Below are 8,012 nucleotides of genomic sequence, written 5' to 3' on the forward strand. Positions count from 1 at the left end.
TATTGAAACTGTCCTACCAATTTGATTTGAAACTGTCTCATTGCTATTTGTTTCTCAATAAAATTATGGAAAAAATTTTAAAAATTAAGAAAAAGGTGCAGGATATGCACAAGTGGATGGTTTCTAGTTTGATTTGTACTGAATCCTTGGCATCTTTAAATTCTTGTTCAGGCCAGTGATACAGGTAGGTGTGTAAGCCAATGACAGAAAGTGTAAGAGAGGAAACCAGAACCAGAGCTGGGTAAAGACAAGGATGCCAAGCACAGAAGGCATATGCGTGTGCCCAGTTATGGACTGTAAGGAGATTGTGACATTATAGCCACCTGCATCTAGTATGCCCTGGGCCCAAATAGCACCCAACTTGGCCAGGACATCATCATGCTCATCATAGATGACTTTGGAATACAGCTATTGGAACTGATTCATTTGGACATGTGATCTCAGTCTGCTGGATCATGATCAGCGTAGAGGCTATGAGAGCCCCTTGCTTCACGTAGTTCACAAGGTCATTTGTCATTGGTTCTAGCAAATGAATCACTTCCTTGTTTCCCATAACAGCACAGCAGATACCCAGAGCCATCGTGGCCCCCTAGCACACATGGGGGCTGTAACTCTTCAACAGCAGAGAGACTACACTGGGGCACTGCTCAGGGGTCCTGAATAGAATGAATCCAAGTGATTCTATTGCTGCTCTCCTCACACCATCATTAACATCGCTGACAGCAACATGTAGCAGGCATCTAATAGCTCTGTTGTTACCAGAGCCACAATAAGCCATGGCCACTGTGTACATTCCAGACCTTTGAAGAATTGGGTCCTTATCCTAACAGAGAGACTCAAAGAGTGTGTCCGCTTCTTCCATCCTCCCATATATCACTAGAACAATGCCAACGGTGAGACTACGCAGGATCTTAACATGCTGTGTTTCCTGGGCATAGCCAACCATGTCATCGATAGCCTGGGTATTTTTAGACCCCATCATAACCAAACCTAGGGCCAGGCCAGCTGCTTCTCCCATCACAGCATCATCCTGTTAAAGATTGGTTTTCAGCAAATCATAAACATCCTGGTGCGCAGTTCCCATGGCAGCCAAACCAAAGTCCAGGCTGCTACTGTGCCAAATGATAGCATTACTGGCATTCTTGAGCTGATTCAGCAGGCAATCAATTATGTCGTTACCATAATTGGCATGAATGAGCCCCAGTGCATAGAGCCCCCTGCCTTGCTGGTCGGCTGACCCTGGAGATGTGTCTTTGGGAAGGTGGGTTGCTGTGAACTGCAATGCTTCCTTCTTGTGAGCCTTATGAATTATATCCAAGCTGGCTGTAGCAGAAACTTTGGCCCAGTTAGTGGCTCTGGCCCACCATTCCAAGTCATCTCTAAGAAACTGGTCACTGGTAGTACAATGATGCATGAAAGAGTTTGCTATGACAGTTGCTGTGTGACATACCGAATTCCTTATTGCATCCTTTGTGTTTTTTGTAATCATGAGGTCCGTATTATTATTTCATATTAGAAACTGCAGATGTAACTCAATTGCCATTTCACCACTAAAAATTTTAATCATTTTCAAAGTCTGGTCCTTGGACTCTGGACTCTGTGCATCTAGTGTATTTCTAGCAGGTATACGGCCTGTCTTGTCTTCTGTCTCCATCATCTCACTGTCTTTCTCAGAACCTGCAACAGTGCCCCTGTTGGTGAAGCCAGACACAGAAGCAATGGAGCTGGCCACAGTTCCAAGATTCTGTATCACAGAGGACAGAAACTGATGGGTGGCACTATCATACAAATCAAAGCAGATCTAATAAGCCATGGAGAGGTTGTCTTCCCTGAACAGTTTTTCTAAGATGTCACTCACAGCTTGAGGATCATCTGAGAATATTAAGCACTGACAAACTGATGAAATCAGGTTTCTTCAAGTTCATGTAGATTTTAATTAGAACTCTTAGTACTATATTCTAGAACTGTTTATTCTGCATTAAAAAAAATGCAGAGCTTGAGGCTATTAGCTAGCATTCCTGGGACATCATTCGATTCTAGTATGTTCTTCTCAAAAACATCTAGTCTTTACGGCTCCAAAGCAACTCTGATAGCCTACTTATACTTGTGATCATCTAGACATCGTTGGAACATGATGGCTTCCAATCTCTGGCCAATTAGTATTTTTTCTCCTCCAGGAAAATCTGCGTTTTCCACATACTACTTGATATAGTGATCAATACATTTTGCTATAATAGTCTCCACATACTTGAAGTTGTCATTGACATTGAAGAGATCACCTGTTCCAAGAACATAATTCAGAGACTCCTCAAAAGCTCCCAGCTGATAAAATACTTTAGATGCCACTAAGACTGCAAACTGTTGAATCTAAAAACCTTCATCTTCATACAAAACTTCTATTTTGTGAACAGACACAGAAATTTCTGCCCAGAAGTCACTGACAACTGCATTCAATTTGTGTAATGCAAATTCCTTAACCTGTGGTTCTTCTTCATCCAGAAGAGAAATAATTTCAGCAGATGAGGTGATCATGACTGTGCCCCACACTCACCAGTCCACTCACTCGCCGACCTGGCCCCACCACATATCTGTCAGCCCAGGCCCCACTACCTCAGCCGTATCGCCACGTTCCCAGGAGCGCTGTTCAGTCAGTCCTTCCCAAACATCTTGAAATACACCAACGTTTTTTTGCTTTGTGAGAAGGATTTTTTTCCCTTGGCTCAGTCTGCCTTGAGGACAAGTCTGAGGCTCTAACCACTGTATCCTGAGCCTGACTGCGTTTGCATAAGCAGGGGATTAAACAACTGAGCTAACTGGCAGGCTCCCCATTTTTTGCTTTGTGAATGATTAATAGACTTATCCTATTATTGCTTGAGTTTTAGTATGACAAAAATTACCTTGATAGATAAAATCCCATCTTGAGATTGCAATAAATTCTCCATAGAGAATGGATTTTTTTTTTTTTTTTTTTTTTTGGTGGAACTGGGGATTGAACTCAGGCCCTTGTGCTTGCCAGGCAAGTGCTTATTCTACTGAGCAATCTCCCCAGCCCCTGAGAATGGAATTGTAGATGAAATATTTCAATATTTTAATTCAATGACTTTTATGCCCATGACTTACCAATAAAAATTTTCAAGGAAGTAGCCGTATAACCTTTGAAGTGCGAAATTTGGGTATGCCAAATACATCTTATGTCCAACAGGGACAAGTAAATACAGATTTCAGTACTTTTGTCTTTGTAGCAAATCATCAGTTCTTTTTTTTTTTTTTTTTTGCATCTTATTCTTTCTTCCATTGCTCCATCCTTAATCCATTTCATAAGATTTGCACTTTAGTGTTTCTGTGTCACAAGCTAGTTTAGAACTACCAGGGCCAGAGAAATAGTTTAGTAGACTAAGTGCTTGCCTGGCAAGCACAAGGCCCTGAGTTCAATACCTGGTTCTGACAAAAAAATAAAAATAAAAATAAATAGAACTACAGCTACTTATGGTAAAAATTATCTTTTGCACAATGAAATCCAAGCAAAGTTAAAATTTTCAAGTTAAATACTGGTAACAATAGTATGTCTTATTAATGAAAATAAAAAAATTAGAAGTGATCATCAGTTAAGTAACATATTGCTTTTTAGACTAAAAATTACAAATTCAAAATTATATTTCTGTGATATATTCCAAAGAATTGTATAATGTCTGCATATATATACATAAATACTTCACATGACGATATAAGCAATTTAATAACTATTTTCCCATCAAACATTTTATTTTCCTTTCTAAATTCTGTTGGCATATCTTTGAAATAGTTTTATTTATAGTAGACATTTTATTAATTTTAACTCTATTTATGTGCATACACTTCTTCAGTTATAAATTCAAAAGTGAGGCATGTCCGTATGCCAATGTATAGCTTCTGTATTTGTTATGATGCCGTTAGATTTCCCAAATGTGAAAACCAGCACCTAGACACTGAAGTAGGAGAATAGGCATCTATCTTGCCCATTCTTTTTCAAGTCACTGTTTGCCTCAGAATTTTACCCAGAATCCTCTAAGCCCTTATAATTTTCTCTGTGTAATAATTGCAATCAGTCTTTGATTCTACACCAAAATCCAGGTACTATGTTGATGCTTCTGATCTTATTTCAGATCATTATTTAGGGCTTTTTTTGTGTACATTAAACTGCTTTTTCCTTCTATCATCCATTTCATATTATAGTGAAAGTCAAACACCTACTCCCTCCAGAGCCATAGGAAATATACATTTTCTCCTTTTTTCTCTGGCATGAGCAGATGGTCATTTTATAAAGTTATTAAAATGTATTTGATGCTCTTTCAAAATAATTTAGCGGGTTTCCATGGCTGACTCATTTTTAACTGGTCTCAGCATGCATGTTCATTTATATGCTTCAATTTTATTTACTAAATTTGAAAAATACATTATCATTTTAAAGTCACAGGAATTTAAAAATAAAATGATCTCTACCAGTAGGTACTGTTTTTCATTTTATTTAAAGATTATCCTCTTTGCTTTGTTTAGATCACCAAAACAACCAGATAAACATCAAAGAAAGATGAGGTAAGGAGATTAGAATACTCACAGATTTTGGAATAAAACATTATGACTAAATAAGTAGATTAGATGATTACAGGGGAGAAACAATTTCAAGCTTGAAAGAGCCTAATTAAGGAGTAAAGGGTAGAGGAAAGCACATGGAGAAAGTTTGTTTGAGTCCTCAGATTATATGAACAGTTGGATTTAGAGAATCTTAAATCATTTACTAGAATCAAGAAAATAATTTGAAGAGGTACAAACATTTGCTAGTGTCAAGTCTTCAGAAAGGCAAGTGTAGCTGGGACTGAGAAAATCCTACTAAATTTCCAGTAGAAAAATATATCGGTAAAAAATTTAGCCATCTCCAAGGGATTCATGACAGGCCTAAGGTCAAAGGTAAGCGCAAAATGTCTTGACCATCCAGTCAAGATCCTACTGACAGGGAGAGAGAGAGAGAGAGAAGAGAGATTATGACTAAGTAACTATTCAGATTAATGTAGATTTTGGTTCATTTTCCTTTCTTTTTTGTGAGATAAAATGAGCACTTCTGACAGAAAGGTATAATCAATGATTACACATCATATAATAAGCATAGTACAATAATAATAAATATAATACAATTAACTGAAAGAGATGGGAAAGAAAGAAGAAAGGAACACAATGGATATAAATGTATGTAGTGTTGCTAATGATGCTAGGAAAAGAATCAAGGAAAAATGTTTGCTACAGTCCCAGTGCTAGAATGACTATGCAAATTTTGTCAACATTAATCTTGCTTTCTCAGTTTTCAACCCTAAAATTTAAGAACTACCAAATAAGAAAATTTATGATCATTTAGTTAAACCTTAATATTATATATGAATAAAGTAAAATTCAGATATGTAATTGACTTCTTGAAGCCATCTGAAAAGGCAAATATCAAATGAAAGTGAAGGAATGTTGAAAGACTTTTTAACCTCCTGTATACTTTGGTAGTCGTAGCATTCCCCAGGTAAGATGTGGAGGGGACCTCTCAAATGCAGAGCGCTTCACAATCAAGAGAGCAGCTACACCTGCACTAGAGCATGTACTTCAATTTGTTTAATCCATTAACCCATTAAGAGCTCATGTCTCCTGCCCAATAAATTGAAAATTTTGTGATTAAACTCAATGAGGTCCAAAGCAAGGACTGAATCTCTCCCTCCATTAAATGATCTTTAAGAGAAACATGTATCACATTACCATAGATTTAAGGATTCAGACTCAGGCTTTACTGTTCACCTGCTCTGCTCGAGAGAGAGAGCCATCTTACCATGCTTTCCAATTTTACCTCAATGTGTTGAGATAGCAATTTTGGGGGATTTCAGCTCAAAGGCTCATCTTTCTGCAGTTTTTCTTTTCTTTCTTTTTTTTTTTTATGGTACCGGGGATAGAACTCAGACCCTGCACTTGCTTGGCAAGCATTTATTCTACTGAGCTATCTCCCCAGCACCTGCAGTTTTTTATAGAATATGGTACAGCAATGGTAATTTCTTAACTGACCTCACAATGGCTGAGGAAAACTAATGATGCAAAGTTTTGTAACAAGCTGAGAGCTACCCAAGGTCAAAGGAAGGTCAAAGGAAAGGTTGTTTTGTTTTTCTAAGCAGCCATATTTAACAGTCAAAGCCTGTCTAGATTTTTTAGACATTGTCAGTTTGGATTTCCCTGAAAATTTCATTCATTTAGAAACCTTCCAGTTTGTTGTTAATATCTATAGTTTATACATGGACCATATAATAATACACTATCAAATGTCAAATTTCCTTGTAATATGTTCACTATTTCCCCAATTATCTTTTGTAGTTCATTTTTTTCCAGTCTTGTAATTAGCTCTGTAAGCTGTAATTCATAACTATTTGGAATGATTTCCAGAACAGCCAGGTCTGTGAGCTTCTTCCAAGGATAAATCTAGTTATGGTAAAGACCAAGAAATAATTACCAAATGTTCTCTCTACTTTTCATCACTTTAGAGTTAAGAGTAGAAGAACTAACTCTAAATCTACTTGATTGTGAGAAACCCAGAAGCGGTTCCCATTGCCTCCTTGTGGGAAACATGATATATTGCCTTAGAAATTTTCTTACTGACCTACTAAATATAAACATGTAGGTATAATTTTGCCTTCTTCACCTTTTCATTTGTTTATTATATTTCCCAAAGTATATTTGAGCAGAGATGTTTCAGATTTCAGAGTAGTTTTGGATTTCAAATATTCAAATAAGCTTTACCAGGTGATCATATATCCTTAAATCTAAATACAAAAAAGCTCAAAGTCTATCACTCAAAAAGATTCAGATTTTGAAGCATTCTGAATCACTTTGGATCATTTTAGATCTCGTATTTTTGTATTAGGGTGGTCAAACCCTATTACATAAAGTAGGTGAATGTCATCAATTTTAACATTTGAGCCTCTTGCAGTTAAACAACTAAATATGATCAATTTTATTTTTTACTTTTTAAAAATTATTTATCTATCTATTTATTTGGTATAGGGTCTCACTGCACAGCTCTGACTTGTAGTGATCCTACTGTCTCAGCCTCTCTAGTTCTGGGATTACAGGTATGTGCCACCACTCCCGGTTTCAGTGGCCAGCACAGTGCACCTGAGGTCAGCGGTTGGCTCTGCATGCTGTACTGGGGATCGAAACCGGGTCCCTGCGTTTGCTAAGCAGTTGCTTAGACTGCCAAACTACCTCACCAGCCCATGATGAGTTTTATAGTTGTTTTGAGAATAGCAAAGACAAGCATTCCAAATTATATATAAATTGAAATTCACTGTTCTAATAAAAAAAGAAGTTTAAGCATTGTAATTATGCTTTCAATACTTTCTAAGTACACCTCAATAGTAACTCTATTTGATACTTTCCTGGGGAGATTCACTGGGAAAGAAAATGCAAACAAAATAGCAAAGGACAGTTTATAAATTTAAAGATCAGTTACTGTAATATAAACAGAATCCTGACAGGCAAAATACTTTTGATAATGTATTGATTAATGTTTTCCTGTTGCCAGCATCCCCCTGTGCATACAAGTAGACACACAGCTCTTGTCACCAGAGTCAGATAGAATAACAGGAGGTCATTGCCACTGCTGCTTTTTATCTGTCACTGTTTAGCTTTTGGGCTGCTGGGCTATGCCAAACATTTGTGAGGGACTAGCAAGATGGTTCACAGCTGTGACTGGGATGACCTGCTTTATTTTTCTGATAGCAAGTACTGCTATGTGGGCATGGGATGAAAGAGGGAAGCTCTGTAGTTTTTCTTATGAAGCATGAAAGCCTGGCCCTTCTCATAGAATGAGCAGCACTGCCTCACTCCTTGTCTCAACATTCTCCCAAATGACCCCAAATGAAGAAGAAGAAGAAGAAGAAGAAGAAGAAGAAGAAGAAGAAGAAGAAGAAGAAGAAGAAGAAGAAGAAGAAGAAGAAGAAGAAGAAGGAAGAGGA

General features: G+C 37.4%; 1 pseudogene; it reads right to left on the reverse strand.

Moving 5' to 3' along the window:
• Positions 1–84: 84 nt before the first annotated feature.
• Positions 85–2,532, reverse strand: LOC101560217 (annotated as a pseudogene).
• Between the last annotated feature and the right edge of the window lie 5,480 nt (positions 2,533–8,012).

The sequence above is a fragment of the Octodon degus genome, unplaced genomic scaffold (assembly GCF_000260255.1).
Source record: "Octodon degus isolate 3935 unplaced genomic scaffold, OctDeg1.0 scaffold00366, whole genome shotgun sequence".
Taxonomy (NCBI): Eukaryota; Metazoa; Chordata; class Mammalia; order Rodentia; family Octodontidae; genus Octodon; species Octodon degus.